This window comes from Nansenia antarctica (assembly GCF_963989245.1).
Source record: "Nansenia antarctica genome assembly, chromosome: 6".
NCBI classification, from domain to species: domain Eukaryota; kingdom Metazoa; phylum Chordata; class Actinopteri; order Argentiniformes; family Microstomatidae; genus Nansenia; species Nansenia antarctica.
Genome location: NC_137676.1, coordinates 52,467,697 through 52,485,440, shown reverse-complemented (window position 1 = coordinate 52,485,440; position 17,744 = coordinate 52,467,697).

Below are 17,744 nucleotides of genomic sequence, written 5' to 3'. Positions count from 1 at the left end.
CAGCCTCGGCACTGTTCAGAGAAACCAGTTTAGACTGAAAGGTTTTCTCCCTGAGTCAGTCGATGTGGACCCGCGTTCCGCAATTAACATCCTAACCGTAATGAAAACACAAAGAGAGAGGGACCGAGAGGGAGAGAGAGAGAGAGAGAAAGAGGGAGAATAGAGAGAGTGAGAGAGAGAGATGGAGAAAAAAGAGAGTGGTGGAGAAGAGAGAGAGAGAGAGAGTGAGAGAGAGATGGAGAAAAAAGAGAGTGGTGGAGAAGAGAGAGAGAGTGAGAGAGAGCAGTGGAGAAAAGAGAGAGAGAGAGAGAGAGAGAGAGAGATGGAGGAAAGAGAGGGCGGTGGAGAAAAAAGAGAGATGTAGAAAAGAGAGAGTGGTGGAGAATAAAAATAGAGAGAAAGAGAAAGAGTAAGAGAGAGAGAGAGACAGAGAGATGTCGATAGAAAAAAGAGATGGAGAGAAAGGGAATGAGTGAGTGCCAGCGTGCATAGTTTAACACAGCATGTAAAATCCCCCAGAGGGCCAGAGTGCAGTAAATACAAACACACATCAAGTTTCTTTACGCCAACGGGTTTGACTTAGTGTGAGGTAAATATCGGACTCCATCCATCAAATTGGGTCCGTCACCCATTAAGAAAGTACCAGAATCGATATCCTAATAGTCGGTTCATGTCAAATTGGCGACAGCCTATCTGCATCTGACCAACCGTGAGCTCATCTGTAGCCTGAGAGAAACAACTGGGGAAAGTTTACTGGAAAGTTTACTGTTCAATGTTTACTGCTCAATCGAGAAAAGAAACACAGCCAGACAGCTTGTACAACCCTTTGGTAGAGCCCTCAATAAAAAAGACAAGAAGGCGAAATGCTTGCGGCTATTTGTTTAGCGAAACTCCTCGAGGCTACTTGTTAGTCTCATCCTTTTTCCTCTCCGTGACCGAGATAGTCTTTCCAATCACCAAAGGCAACATCTACTGTCTACTGTTCTGCAACCTAATAGTTGAGGTATGAAGTTCATCAAACACATTTAATCTGAACTGTACATAGCGTTCTACTATCCATCTCCTGTATATAGGCTACCTCTAACTACCGTACTTGCCATAGGCCTACTGTACCTATCACTTATCACTATCATGTTTTATATCACTATTTGCACTTCTGTTAGATACTAAACTGCATTTCATTGTCTGGTACTTGTCCTCTGCAATGACAATAACGTTGAATAAAAAACCCTCAAATCTACTTAATACCTAATTACTACCTATCGTTGTCCAACGCTACAGTGGATTAGAATGATAATACAGCAAACCACTCATCTGAAGTCAGTCATGCATTCTTCCTGTTAAGTTACAGGAAACTCCTCTCAAGCCTTAAATGGTCTTAGTTAACCTTAGTTATTAGATTGTTATTACAGGTTAATATTAATGGGTTAGTGCATGCAGGTATTACAATTATCAAAGAGGATGAAGGTTTTAGCATTATCAATTATATTCACTAGTTGCTTTATTGGCTCCTGAATGGGTCGGTCCTGGTACACTGGTGTTAGATCCGTAGGACTACAGTATATGGTCCTCTGTGGCTCAGTTGGTAGAGCAGAGAGCTAACAGCATACTTTATAGTGATATATACTATATAAACTGTATTGTACGTCGCTTTGGATAAAAGCATCAGCTAAATGGAATATACAGTACCAGTCAAAGTTTGGACACACTTTCCCATTCAAATGAAAGCTTTGATTTCTGCCTCAGGAACTGATGATAGTGGTCTCAATGACGAACACTTCAACTTGGTGTCATTTTCACCACAACGTGAATGGGAGGGGGATAACAAAAATGATTTAGTGCCTAAATCCTTTCTCTCTCTCTCTCTCTCTCTCTCTCTCTCTCTCTCTCTCTCTCTCTCTCTCTCTCTCTCTCTTCTATATGTCTCTGTCTCTCTCTCTATCTCTGTCTCTCTCTCTCTCTCTGTCTCTGTCTCTCTCTCTCTCTCTGTATCTCTCTGTCTCTGTGTCTCTGTGTCTCTCTGTCTCTCTGTGTGTCTCTCTCTCTCTCTCTCTCTCTCTCTCTATCTCTCTCTCTCTCTCTCTCAATCCTCTAAATTGAGATTCTGTCCTCATTCTGTACTTTAATCAAATGTTTTTTCCCCCCGAAGTTTGAGGAACATAAAATGAACTGCTCTTGTAGAGGTTAAATGTTTAGACGTGAAATCTAATAAATGAACAGAATGTAATTTAAATAATATCTTTAAATATTATTTAAAACAGTGTCTCTGTCCTCTTAGTGTCTGCCTGTCTTCTGACCTCTTGGAAGAAGCCACTTAATTTCCATATTGTCGATTAATATTCAAATTAATTCCTATCCAAATCTGAATATGAAAGAATTATTTTTTAAATTGGACCGGTTGGTAATTTCAGGTCATTTTGAGGATATTCGAGAGTGAGAAACCATATTCTAAGAATATAAACAGAATGTTTTCTCCCCTTGGTTCTGACTGTGAGCTTTTTCACGATTAGTATCACTGTTTTATGGACAGATTGTGTTCTCTCAGAGAACCCTCCGGACATGAGATGTGAGCCCATCCTCATCCTCCACTCACAACGCTAGCAAAACACCCTCTTCTTCTGTTTATCAGCTCCCTCCCAGACAGACACCATGGCTCTAAGGCCTTTGCTCTAGTCTAGTGTGTGTGTGTGTGTGTGTGTGTGTGTGTGTGTGTGTGTGTGTGTGTGTGTGTGTGTGTGCGTGTGTGTGTGTGTGTGTGTGTGTGCGTGCGTGTGTGCTGCCTTGCAATAGTTTCAACCTGCTTCAGACATGTGTGTATTCTATGTGTACCTTGTTTTGGCTGAATAAAAAAAGAAAAAAAAGAAATAAAATGTTGAACAATGGTCTGATTTCTGTCAAAAATCAAAAAAGCACAGTGTCACTTCAGGGCGCAGGTAAGAAATGTGTTTAGTGGGGGAAGGTGAGTTTGAGCCACGTTTCCGTCCTGTGTAACCTGAGGACATCCAAACAACACTGTTTCTGCCTTCAGGTTTGGCATGTGGACTTGTTTGGACTGTTTGGACTCGACCTTCCAGGGGTTTTCAACCTCAGACTCCCAACCCAGTGTTGCTCCATTAACTCTTCACTCCTCCAGGGTCCAGATGAGGTCGTTGGTCAAGGTGACCCAGCTGCTGGCTCAGCAGAACTAATCCAATCCTGTCAGACCAGAGCCTGCTGCACTAAACACACACGCACACACATGCACACGCGCTCGCACGCACACACACACACGCACACACGCACACACACATACACACACTCAACCTCCCACTCTCTCTCTGCAGGAGCAGAAGACAGTGACTCCATCACTAATCCAATGATGTGGTGAAGTACCACTCAACTGTGTGTGTGTGTGTGTGTGTGTGCGTGCGTGCGTGCGTGCGTGCGTGCGTGCGTGCAGTGCTCCTAGCAATGACTGGGTCTATCTCACACTATAACAGGTTGACAGTACAGTACATCACATCCCTGTGTGCGTCGTAGCTTAACACTAGAATAGCCATGCCTTTTTTACCTACTATAAGAGCTTCCTCGGGGGTCAAATGGCCACAGTCTTTCCAATGGAAAGCTGCTACTTACACACAACGACCACTAGTTGGCTGGCTTGTAAATTAGCCTGCCTCCTACACAGAAAAACTGCAAAATAGCTTCATACTAGCTTGTCCTGATGTGATTTTGAAAATGTAAGGATACTGGGTGGTAGAACGCACATACCTAGGAAAAGTCACGAAAGGAGGGTCCTGAAATTTGATGGTCAACTGACCCCCACCCATGGCTGTTCTAGTGTTAAACCTAGTAGGCCTAATTACAATCATTAGGAAACCTTTAGAAAGTTTGAATGTTACATGCTGGTTACATACTTTCAGGGTGTAGACCCTTTTTATATTAACAACACTTGTGAGGTCTGTGTTCACTTCATATAGAAGCCTCCTACCGTCTTAAAATGTCAGGTGAGACTTTTTGCTCTGGATAAAACAACAAATTTGCTGGATTAAACAGTAAAATGATGCTTTAATAAACTACGGTGATTGCATCATAATCAACGGATACCATGACAACAAAACTGTCTGGGAACAAACATAGCACGTTTGTACTCTGAGCTCCAGAGGAGACTAGTAAATAAAGCAATTTCAGCTATTAGGAGGGTGATCAAATTTTGCGACTCCTGTATTTTTTGTATTTTGTGTCCTGGTGAGTACATGTCTCAAAACAAACCTATTAACCTCACACTGTGTTCCGTTTCTAGGATGATGGGGAAAGCGAAACGATCGACGTCGGGTCAATTTGAATAATTAATCATTCAAATGAATATCATCATGTCGGTGTTACAGAGCTGCGTGTTGGTTGTGGGTGTCTCCAGCAACCTTCTCGTGATACAATGCTAATAGCGTAGATAGCAATTGTTGTCTATGGCTATTCATTTCGACGACACCCCCATCAGAAAACACTTCTGCTGATCTATCCACAATGGCACAGTTCCAAATCTTTGACATGCACCCTAATTGTTGGTCCCTGAAGGTAGGGTCCTCGACATTGAAACGCTCCACGAAGGAACGACTGTACGCCGTTAGGCTAATACAGTTCAACTTCAGGTCGCGGGTCTGGTAACACACATGCACACACACACACACACACACACACACACACACACACACACACATACACACACACATTTTAAATACTTTATTTATGTCCACATACAAAGTACAATTATAAAGGACATAAATAATAAAAGTGCATTTTGACATGCTGGAAACAGTTTGTTACGTAATGCTGAGCCAACAACCAGTTCTGCCACACACAGGATGTTATTCGCACAAAAGTGGGTTGATCAATACTCAGGAGGGGGAAGCCGAGCGGGTGTCCACAGTGGTTCTCAGGTGCAAACACGCCGTTCCCGAAGAATATTCCATTCAAGAGGGAAGTGAGACGGAGCCAGCTTCTCGGATCTCCCGATGAAACGTAGGTGTCAGCATGGCGGCTCCGCACACATACACACACACACATACGCACGCACACACACACACGCACACGTCCACGCACACACACACATACACGCACTGCATTGCCTGATGGGTAATGGAATGCTGGGTGATGAGGTCACACTGTGAGCAGCCTGTTCAGTTGATTGTCACCCTGCTCTTTAGCTCAGCGGGCTACGGGAACAGGTGGAGAGGTCACACTGTGCCAGCCCTCGAGAAACCTCTTCAACTCTGCAGGGTTAGATTCTGGGGTTTTTCTAATTACCTCATTTCGTCCACTTGACATTTGCCATTCTCTCACACTTTGTGGGGTTATGTAACGGAGGGCCATAGCACTGGAGGTTTTCTTTTCTCATGTTTTTGTTTCTTTTTTGACGTTATGAACAATGGTGTTCTTTTATTGAAAATCAACAAAATACATCACAATACACGATACACAGAACATGGTCATTCCATCAGATCCAGACATGAGGACCAAAACACTAGAACGTGTCACATATCATCTCCTTGAGTTGATTGTTCACAATTGCAAACACTCGCTAAAGGTTGGTTTCATATTCTCCTCTTTGCCCTCAAACCACTGTACAGACACTGAACATTGCTTCAAACCTGACGTTCTGTACTCTCTGTCTCTCTCTCTCTTCCTCTCTCTCTTCCTTTCTCTCTCTTTTTGTCTCTCTTCCTCTCTCTCTCTCTCTCTCTCTTCCTTTCTCTCCGTCTCTCTCTCTCTCTCTCTCTCCCGATAGCTCGAATACATTTGTTAATCCTTTCGGCGTCCTATAATAGCATTACAATTAATTAGCCTGGACACTATGGTTTTTACGCAGGGTCGTCTCTACGCTCTATCCACCAATGAGCCTCTGCCCCCGGTAGCATTCGGGGGGGAAGAGCTTTGTGATACGGTGAACAGCATTAAAAAGGGCTTAAATATGTCTGAATGCTTGATCTGTTTTGCATAATTGAAGCCTCGGAGAAGAATTCAAGGTTTGTTGTCCCAAGCTCAGAGGGGCCCGCGATCCGCCTCAACGGAGAAGCGAGCGCGGCAATTTATTACACCTTATGAAATATCGTTTTTTCCCGTAATTTCTCCTAAATGGGAATGAAACAACACTATCCAAAAAGCTTCGTTCAAAGGAGGATGGGGGAGGTCAGGATCCACTGGTAGTGTTGAACTGCTGAATATGTGAGAACGTTCTGGAGAACAATGGTGGGGGCGGTGGACTACAGATACACAACGCTACCTAAATGCTATCGAAAATATTCAAATACTGATCATGTATATTCTGTATGACGCTCCTCTCACTGCTACTGCATCTATAATATTAATCTCTACTGATGTGTATAGGGCTATACAATGCTTCAAGAGGGTACTTTGGTTGTCAACAATAATGTTTCTCTTATGTATACATTCGATACATTTCTACAGGTATCCGCCCTGCCATTTATTCCACTGATAGAGGAGAGTTCATGGATCCATCTGGATGGCTTGTGTGATAGAAACCCATGTATGGAAACAGTATAGCCTTTTACAGGCTATGGGAATGAGTAAGCATGTGTTTACTGATGAAGATGAAGACAATGTATCCAGGCAAGGACTGTATCTGTTTTCTTTTTGTTTGCTTGTGTAAGTGCTACTAATTAGAGCTAATTGTGCAAAAGGGGCCATCGAAATACATACTTTTTTCTACCATTTAACAAGAATAAGTCATCTTCTTTTAATATGAACTGCGGTTATTTCGTTTACAAATACAGACCGTGAGTCACACATGCACAGACTTTTTTTGGGGTGGCTTTTTTTAGTTATTTTTATCAGGAAAGATTGATTAAAAAAACATGTTTTTCTGCCATAATTGCGAATGTAATCAACCTCTCAGCGAAAACCAGTGGGAATCAGAATTATTCTCGCTCGACACAGGGGAAGGAGCAGCAGTGGCAGCAAGCAGCGATGGAATTAGTTCTCCAGAAAAACAAGAAAGAGAAAAAAGCACCTGAAGAACACCTGCCTCTCTCTTTTCTCTCCAATTCCCTCTCTTCTCCCTCCTTCAGCCATCAGCCACCTCTGACACTGCACCTGTACAGCAGGGTTCCTTCACGGGGGGGGGGAGACGGAAATACGTTTGGCACCACAGGAAGGCGGGAAAAGAGAGGAGGAAAAAAAGGGAGGGAAAAAGGCAGAAACCCTTCAGCGAGGAACCTTTGTGCTCATCTAGCTCCGCTGACAGTGTTCAACCTCACGCCCCCCCCCCCCCCCCCCCCCCCCCCGGATGAAAGTGCAGTGATCAAACGCTCGTGTTTAAAGAGCGAAGGGATGAAGGGTTTGAGGGGGTTGAAAGATCTGGGGAGAGGGGGGAGGAGGAAGAGGAGGGTAGGGGGAAAAAAAAGAACGGCGACAAAGTTTTCGGCAGAGATCAAGAAAAGCGGAATCAAGATTCATTTCGGTTCGTTTGCCTTGTTCCCTTTCTGTCATGGCTACCTCCTCTGATCCAGAAGCCTCCTTGTAATATTTCCTTTTCCAGGGTTTTCTCATCATCAGAAACCGCTCTGACGGATAACAAATTGGTGTATTATCTCTTGGCCAGGCAGCGCTTGGCACCGCGCTTTTGTGTAAATCACTCGTGTTGAATGAGCCAACGCTTGTCCGGTCAGGAACAACGAAAGTGCAGCGTATGGTGATAGATGTGGCCCAGGAGATGAAAGACACTCCATCGAAGAGCTTCAGAGAGTTCCAAAGACAGCCCGTCAGGGTTTCACGCTCGAAAAAGACTAGACGTGGGAAAAAACGTGCAAGTCTCGATACTCTCAAGCTTTCTCTCCTTGTCTCCTCTCCCTCACCTACTCTACTCTGAATAGTCAGGACAGGCGAAAGCAATACTGTCGACGGTGACCAGGCGTACCCTATCACACATGTCCTGTTTTATGAGTCTCACTGATATCCGTCTAATTACAGGTATCCTATTAATAGCGGGGGGGTTTGTTTGTCCGCGAAAGCTATTCATTTACATTTTTGGCATTTAGCTGACGCCTTATTCCAAAGTGACTTACAATCAATACATTTGACTAAGCAAGTGAATCATCAATCCACCAGTCGTAGCAGGAAGAGTAATCCAGCTCAGGCCCGGGGCCATTGATAGAAGGAAAAACCTTCTTCTAAACCTAACCTTATTTTTATTCTTTTTCTTTTTTAGACACTGGAGAACATTGAAACAGTACAAGGGGGACAAATAGAAGTTTTTAGGGGACACAGTAGAGGGGAAAAGCAGGTGTCTTCAGGAGACACAGTGCTGGGGGGCAGTAGATGTCTCAGGAGGAGTAGTTAAGGTGTAACCTGAAGAGATGGAGGTCTTCAGTCTACGACGGAAGATGGGTAGTGACTCTGCAGTTCTGACATTTCTTTGTTGTTTAATCAGCAGGAAGAAATCATCCTTTGCTGTCTGTGATGATCGTCCAGCAGATGAATCATCTCCCCCCACCAACTCCACCTCTCGCTCCTCTCCAATAAAATTAGAGGAGGTGTTTTTCTAATTAACTCCAGGTTAATTGCTCTCCGGGCCCTTAGCGGTGGCTCGCCCCGAATCATCACGCAACTGTTTCTTTCTTTTTTGGGGTTTATTTCCTTCATTTGTTCAGTCTCTTTGGCTGGTTTTTACAGCAGGAGAGCGAAGCAGAGGAATTAATTACAAACTAAACAGGGCGTCAGTCGGGGTGGCGGCAGATGCTTCACATGCAGATGTCTATTCATTAGTGCGGGGCCTTCATTAAGTCCTGTTTTGTTTTCTTCTCGTTTTCCTTTTTTTACACTTTCTTGACAGCTGGCCCAAATGTGATACTGCCACAGGCTGACCTAGCGTACCTACTGTATAATGAACAACATTAGCTAATGTCATTAAATAGTATAGTGTAGTTGTTGATGGGCTGCGTGTACTGGAAGAAGCATGAAGCATGAATTGTTGGCACAACGTTGAAATAGATCTCTATTCAGTCGCTATACAGAGTCAGGTCGTTTAAGGTAGCCATCGTCATTCAAGGCAGCATCTACCTACGTCACGTAGCTCCTTCCCCTGTAATTGGATTGGATTGACCTTCCCTGCCCCTTAATAACCTCTTCCTTGCTCTCAAGACACTCCCACGCACACACACACACGCACACACACACACACACACCTGACTCACCTCACTCACCTCACACACACACACACATACACACCTCACCTCACTCACACTCACGCACACACCCCTCCTTTTAACACCCCCCCCCTCGTCACCCCAGAGAGGTGGGATAATGGACCCTGAATGACCAGGTACGACCATGTCATCTAAACTCCATTACCAGCCAGTGATGAGCCGCTGGCAGAGCAGAGTAACATCACTGGAGGTTTCAAATGGAGAAGGAAAGACACGTCTGGCCAGCTCAGGGGGACATGTCAATTACCAGGACTGTCGAGAGCCTCGCTAACCATTAGAAGTGACTGCAAGTGTGGACATCATGTTCTGACGACCCGTTATTGCTCGACAATACACAGCCGTGCCTTTTTTACCTACTACAAGAGCCGTCACGGGGGTGAAATGTCAAATGATAGTCTTTACAATGGAAAGCTGCTATCGTTTACACACAACGACCACTAGTTGGCCGCTTGTAAATTAGCCTGCCTCCTACACAAGAAAAACTGCAAAATAGCTTCATACTAGCTTATCCTGATGTGGTTTTGAAAATGTAAGGATACTGGGTGGTAGAACGCACATATCTAGGGAAAGTCATGAAAGGAGTGCAAAGATATACAACAAAAAATTACTCACACCCATGGCTGTTCGAGTGTTAACAGCTGTGTATATCAGGGCAGTTGTTTACCAGAGGCACCAGGGAGCATGGCCTAGTTATTGGTGCACAGCGCCCTTGAAGAAAGTCCGACCCCTCCGGCCACGGTGGCCGACCGGCCCTCGAGCCGTTGAGTTGTCCTTTCATCAGGCAGACTGGCGACCGGAATAAAACCAGGACGCGTTCTAGGAACGACCCTAACCGATGGTTTCTCGGACGCGATCGGACATCGAGTGAAAACTAGAATTATCGACTGTTCAAATGTTTTCGGCTTGCTTTATTATAATCAGTCGTACGGCACCCATAAATGCGTTTTTACAAAGTATGTTGTTGGAGGGAGACTATGCTAAGTGTGTTAGCAATACAGCAGATACGATGTTCCAACAACCACAATTGAGCAGGTGACACTCATTTTAACCATATATCAGATATAGAGGAAAAACATGTTCTGTGCACCTGGGAGAAAGTGCGTCGTTAACGTACGGTAGCATGCTGATTAGCGTGTTTGCTGTAGGCCTGCTTGAATACACATTGAAATGAAGTAGGCGGGTAGTGGGTAGAAGCACGCTATAGAAGATAATTAGCAGTTAGTTCAAATGAACCCTCTGTTAATAAGTCGTCGTCATAGGTGGCGTTTGCGACGGAATATCGTTTTTCTCGCGTCACGCCAAAACCTCCTGCTGCAGAGAGACACCCGATTACCAAACATCTAAGGAACGATGTTGTCTTACAGACGACTTGTTCTACATTTATTTTGGTGTAAAAACCCAGCAGCCCTAGGAGTAACAGCTGCTCATATAACCCGGTTTCTCTCTGTGGCCTTAGTGTGACCGCCTTACGGCCCAATGACCGAAGCATTTGGCCGTAGCGCCCTAACAAATTGTGTCCTTTCCAAGGTCGTGGTGGCTTTGCCTCTAAAACGAACGCAGTTCCAGGCCTGGAACAGTGTAGTGTATGGTCATCTTAGATCTGAACAATAGGTGTAGTAAGGTTGAGTGTTGAGTCAAAAATGGAAACATTACACAGACGTACATAGACGTACACGCACACGCACACGTGCACACACACACACACACACACAGAGAAAACAAAAAGCTGTTGATGAGGATAATCTTACTCTTCTGGGGTTAACTGTTATGGGTTGTATGACTGAATAGATCAGGATCATCTGGTCAAGGTTTGTAGCACGCCCTGCTGTGTGTGTGTGTGTGTGTGTGTGTGTGTGTGTGTGTGTGTGTGTGTGTGTGTGTGTGTGTGTGTGTGCATGCGCATGTGCGTGTGTGTGTGTGCGCGTGTGTGTCCTGCAGAGCATGTTGGATTACACTGGCGTTACATGGTTCTGACTAAACTAATAGGTTTAGCCTTCGAGTTTTTATACTTGTTCCTATGTCTGATCACCAAACCACCCACACAACGAGAGATCCCTGCCAAACATTCTGGAAGCCTGAAACCAGAGGGGACCAACTTCAGCTCTAAAAATCATATCCTTCTTTTCTGGATGTGGGCCAGACAAGGCAAACTCACTTTCAGACACTTCCGCTTTCGCTGTATCGAGCTTGCTGTCTATCGGTGAGAATTGCTATTTAGTTTAGTTTTTTTTACGAAATCAAATCATCTCTCGAATGCTTGCTTTGTTTGTGTTTTTTCGGGTGCCTTAGTGGTAAACAAGGTACGATCTATATGTCTGGAGCCGAGACGCAGTGTCTTCACTGCCAATGGCGTTCGGGCGTGATGGGAAAAAGGGGCTGTTATCAGGGAAGCCGACAGAATGCGACGAGCGTCATTTCTCTAAGGATGAAACTTACAAAGAAAGAAATAGATTGAGAAGCTTTCCTTACCTCTGTTAGATTGTGAATGCATTGTGTGTGACAGTCACTTGAGGCTGGGGTGATTGGTTTAAGTGCTAATGAGGCCAAAAAGAACTGTGGTATTTGAAACGGTGGTGAACTTTGTCGACTGGTTCAGAGTACCTATCAATTAAATATATTGAATTAGCTGTAGAATGTTCCAGTGATGTCTGAGGTGGGTTTCATCTGAATCAATTCTCATACGACAGAGTAACTGAACCTTAACTGAACGACAAAGTCATCTCTCCCGCTCGCTCGCTCCCTCGCTCTTTCATTCTCCCTCCCTCTCTCTATTTCCCTCTCCCTCCCTCTCTCCCCCACCTTTTCTCTTTCTCCCTCCCTCTCTCTCTTTCCCTCTCCCCCCTCTCTCTTCCCCTCTTTCACCCCCTCTCTCCCTCCCTCCCTCTCCCTCCCTCTCCCCCCCACCTTTCTGCCTCTCTCCCTCTCTTTCTCCCTCCCTCTCTCTCTTTCCCTCTCCCCCCTCTCTCTCCCCCTCTGTCACCCCCTCTCTCCCTCCCTCCCTCTCCCCCCGTCTCTCCCTCCTCCCCCACCTTTCTCCCTCTCTCTCTTTCCCTCTCCCCCTCTCTCCCTCCCTCCCTCTCCCCTCCTCTCTCCCTCCTCCCCCACCTTTCTGCCTCTCTCTTTCTCCATCTCTCTCCCTGCATCCCTCCCATCTTCCCCTTCACCTTGAGTCTATCCTCCGTAGTGGGAAGAAGTAGAGACGCAGAAAGACAGTTTCCTCTTCTGCACAATGAGACTAAAATAAATATGTGTCAGTGAGGGTTCACCGTGGGAGCTGAACTAAGACATTGTCATTCGTGTTTTTCTTTTTTTCATAACGAATCAGCTCCCCACATGAACTAATTAAGCAGAGTAACGATGTTGACACAGCATCTTGTCTGGGAGAACACAGCACACACACACTATAACCCCCCATCGGGAACGAGGTAACACGAAGACATTCAACTACAACAATAGGAGAAAACTGTAATAAAAATGGTTGTTTGTGTGTGTGTGTGTGTATACGTTGTACGGCGAGGACATTTCTGATGAAGAGATCAGTGTGTCCTCCCTCACTGCAGAGTGCAGCGCTCCAGAGCGGTCCATAAGAGATGATTGTCTTTCAGCTTGCGTTGCAATCTGCCGTTTGAGATAATCCATAAAGGCACAGAGTGAAGTCATCCATCACTGACACAGAGGGGAATGCAAATGATCTGCATTATCAGCCTTGTGATCAGCCGGCCCCGATTTCCACAGCTCGGCTACCTTCATCACTTTCAACTTGCAAAAGGTAATTTATCCATACACTCCATAAACACTTCAAACAAACTTTGTTTCGGTCATGAAAATGTTGGCGAGACCAACGGAAGGATTCTGACTATACAGTAGTGGACCGTTCATGGGTGTCTTTGACATCCTTAGCTCTCAAAAACTGAACTAGCTAGATAACTGTTATGAGTCAGCCAAGCAGGTACAGATATTTACTTGGTTGCCAATTCAACCTAATATTATTAGACCATGCATTTCAAGACTATCAACCAACATGTGTCTGTCACTACGGTGATATTTCATATGTTCCAGAACTATTAACAAACCTGTTTCCCTAACAACCTTGATAGTTTCATTATCAACTTTTGTAGGTGTTGAGCCAAATTCAATATATTTTCAAATTCAAACAATTCAATATGAAAAGCACCATTGTTACTTGTCGGAATTGTTCATGAAGTCGGTGTAACCCCCTGCGTAAACACTTGAATCACAATTTCTTTGTTTTGCGTTGTCAGTTGTTTCACAAACTATATTTCTGAGTGCAGGACAGAAACCACCACAATCTATCTCAAAGTAAATACTCAGGGCATTCATCATGAAGTCACACCCTCCGCTTCAGGGCCTAAAAGCCCCCCCCTGACTTTATTCACGATGAAGCACGGCCTCTCGTGCCTTACTGCTTAATGACCTTTGACCCCTATGGTAAGGGATACGATATCAGGGGAAGGCATTAGGAAAACTCAAAGCACTTTTCTCAAAATGTACCTAAAGTGGACTCGAACACGTTAACGTTAACTCTCACGTTAAAAGACTTGGTTTAACGCCCCCCTCCCACCGCACCTCCAACCTACCCCCTAGCAAACCGTTCTTCATTTTGGAACTTCCTGTCCGTTGCAATTGATACGTGCATGCACACATGTTTAGTTGGGAACTTCAAAAAAAAATGTGCCATGCAATCAACTTGTGAGCCAATGCTGTTGTCAGGTGGTATGTTTTGCTCTAGGCACGGGGTCAGCCATAGTCGGAACCCCTGGAGCAATTAGGGGTTAAGTGCCTTGCTCAAGGACACATGCAACTTCCACCTGAGGCGGGGATCGAACCAGCGACCTTCTGATTACCAGCTGGCCTCTCTAACGTCTAGGCCAGTGTTTTTCAACCACTGTGCTGCGGCAGAGATCATCAGATGTGCCGTGGGAAAAGATCAAATTCCTTTTGTTAATTGGTCAAATTCCTAAATGTCTTAATTGGTCCAGAAAAATAATAAAAAATAAAAAATTCATACAGCTTTCGTATGGTTGCGCATAGGTGGTAGGCCTGTAGGTGGCGGTAGCGCGATTAATAGCTTAATCTGACGTTGTTGATTTTTATATATTTAGAGAGAATTAGAGATGCGGGCAGACAAGTGACAATGCTAACAACAAAGATGGATACATATTTGAAGAAAGATCCTGCTGCACCGACTCCATTGTGCTTTGTGGTGGACAGCTATCAAACAGTGCCATGGTCCCTAGCAAGCTTAAACACAATCTGCAAACAAAACACCCGTCACTCCAAAACAAGGACACAGACTACAGAAACAGGCAACTTTAATTAGGAAGACCACAAAGGGGTCTGAGCTCTTGAATGTAGCTACCTAGTAGCTGAACCGGTGGCTACGGTCATGTTCTCACATGAAAATCCGAATCCGAGTTTGCTTTGCAACTTGAGTCTTGGCTCAACTCTTGGCCAATGCACGCTTTGTGGATGGAGACACAATCACAGAAAATGTCTTTTTTGCAAGACATTGCATAAAAACAACAACAGGGGAGGAAATATTTCAGATCACATCAGAGTATGTCGAACAAGGAGGACTTCAGTGGAACAGCTGCGTAAGTGTCTGCACTGATGGAGCAGCAGCTATGTTGCCGAGACTTTACCAGCGGAGATATCTGATGTGTTGAATGCTGTTGTTCGTATGGTAAACTTTGTAAAAACAAGACCTCTGAAAAGCCGCTTATTTGCAGCATTATGTGAAGAGATGGGAGCGGAGCATAAGACGTTATTGCTCCATACGGCGGTCCGATTATTGTCCCGCGGAAAAGTGCTGGCCCGCGTGTTTGAGCTGAAAACCTTTTTAACTGATGAGAAGTGTGATGACGCAAAGCTGCTTGCAAGTGATACATTGTGCGCAAGGCTCGCATACATGGCCAACATACAGGGCCAGGCTTCGCACTGAGTGAGTATAACGACAAGTTCTTATAATGTTACGTATATGATAGGCTACTATGTATCATTTTGTAACATTTGGGATGGCGGTGTGCCGTGGGATTTTTTCAAGGTAAGAAATGTGCCGTGGCACAAAAAAGGTTCAAAAACACTGGTCTAGTCTACCGCCACCCCCCAATGGTACGTATCCCAGAAATGATGAATCTGGGAGACTGAGGCGGCGGTTCCTAGGATACTATGGATCCAATTCAGTGTGGTTGTGCTGGGCAAAAGCAAAACCCTGCAGACACCATAAACTGTCAGGGGTTTGAGAACCACTGCTTTCAACTCCCTCCACCCCATAACAGTGGCGTGTCCAGACCTTTTTCACTGGGGTGGCCCAGGTGGGGCACCTTGTTATGCATGGGTGGCACAATTTTGAGAATTTAACACTTAATTCCCTGCATTCTGGTGAATTTGTACACACCATTTTGTGCTTTTTATTACCATTTCTGTCTCCACTCCCCATTGTATACTTTAATTGGGCTACTAAGGTCATGTTCTTACATGAACATCTGAATCATGACCCAGAGCAAGCGGATGAGTTTGCAACATTGTTGCATAAATTATTTCTGATTTGCGTTCTCACAGCCCTTTATGTAAACAAAGTAACATAGGCAATTGAAGCAACAGACGTGGTAGTTGATTGGTCAGGAAAATAGAAAACTGCCCGTTCGTCCCCCTCTTATCCAGATCAACATGCATGCGCTGTTGTTTTCCTATGGACAGCCTCGATGCGTCGTTTCTAACCGGAGCGAAACCACCCTTTTTAAGCGCCGGAGCATGTGTTGGTTGTTTGCTCCGGGAGTGACTTCGAATGTGCGTTCTCACAGCTCCAAACAACGCAGAGCAAAGCGAATTTTATCCTAAACTCTGATTCCAAGTTAAGCAAAACGTTTTAACCACTAGCACAACACCGTAGCCTATATGTAGCTATGCAAAAGTCTAACGTTATTAATGGTACTCACATTTCTTCAGGAGCGCCAAGACCACACCTCACCGCTGATCAAAAATGTGTTCTGTTCGAAAAGTTCGTCTCGTGGCGCGAAGTGGCCTCTGCTCTGAGTGACTAGGCAGATAGCCAATCAATCAGGGTGGCACCTAGGGTGGCCAATCAGATTTCAGGGGTGGCACGAGCCACCCCTGGCCCCCCCCTGGACACGCCCCTGCCCCATAATGGAGCAGGTTAGAATCATTCCTCTACTAGAGGGCAGATAATACATGCTCAGGACCTCTCCAGCTTAAGGATCTTGGCTAATTACACTTCCACTATCCTCCACACGATGGTAAACGTGTTGAGATGGAGTCTTAAAGAGAGAGTCGAGATTCTAGAGTAGATCGCTAATACAAAGGTAATGATCTTGTCCTCTCTCTCTCTCTCTCTCTCTCTCTCTCTCTCTCTCTCTCTCTCTCTCTCTCTCTCACTTTTTACATTTCATGCTGACTTCTTCATACAGGCTTTCAAAGGAGTAGGGACAAGTCGACTAGTCACCAAAAAGGGTCAATAGACCGTCACAGGGCAGGAACATTTTCCTCACGCAACAGTGGAACTGTATTCGGGAGGGGGCGCCTTGTAGCGAGGGATTCCACTTAGAAATGCTTCTGGCCTCTGTAACAAGATAGCATATACAAATGTTTTGTTTTAGTTTTTTGGAAGGCTGGTGTTGTTGAATAGTTTTTGGGTTCTTCTTCTTGGTTGATATTGGTTAGGTAATATAGAAGTACAAGGAGATTGATCATATAGCTTGAAGCCTTTTATGAATACTGAGTTAACACTATAACAGCCGTGCCTTTTTACCTACTAAAAGAGCCTCTTTTTCAATGCTAAGCTGCTATTTACACACAACGACCACTAGTTGGCCACTCGTAAATTAGCCTGCTTCCTACACAGAAAAACTGCTAAATTGCTTTATACTAGCTTATCCTGATGTGATTTTGAAAATGGAAGGATACTGGGTGGTAGAACGCACATATCTAGGACAAGTTATGAAAGGAGGGTCCTGAAATTTGATCGAGTGCAAAGATATAAACATTTTTTTTTACTCACACGGCTGATTAAGTGTTATAATTTATAATTATAAATAAAACAAGTTACTAATTAGAGTTACAGCATAGTAGTATGAAGATGATCTAACCACAAGACTTCTACAGTCATGCCTCTTCCCTGGAGAGGTCACTCTGACCGTGGCACACATAGTGATGATCACAGCTTACAGTTAATTTGCCATGTCAACAGGAAGCCCCCTACCCTTGGTATAATCACTCCACAATATTTTCCCAGATAACAATAATAATAATAATAATAATAATAATAATTATTATTATTATTATAATTATAACTTTATTTGTATATCACTTTTCCTGCAAACGTTGCAGCTCAAAGTGCTTTAATCATTATATAATCATCATTTAATTATTTAGTAAGTAATATTAAAAAGATGGGTTTTTAGTCTTGACTTGATGTGCTGAGGTTGCATCCCTAATGTAAACTGGCAGTGCATTCCACAATCTGGGAGCATACAATGAGAATGCAGCCTCACCAAATCTCCTCCT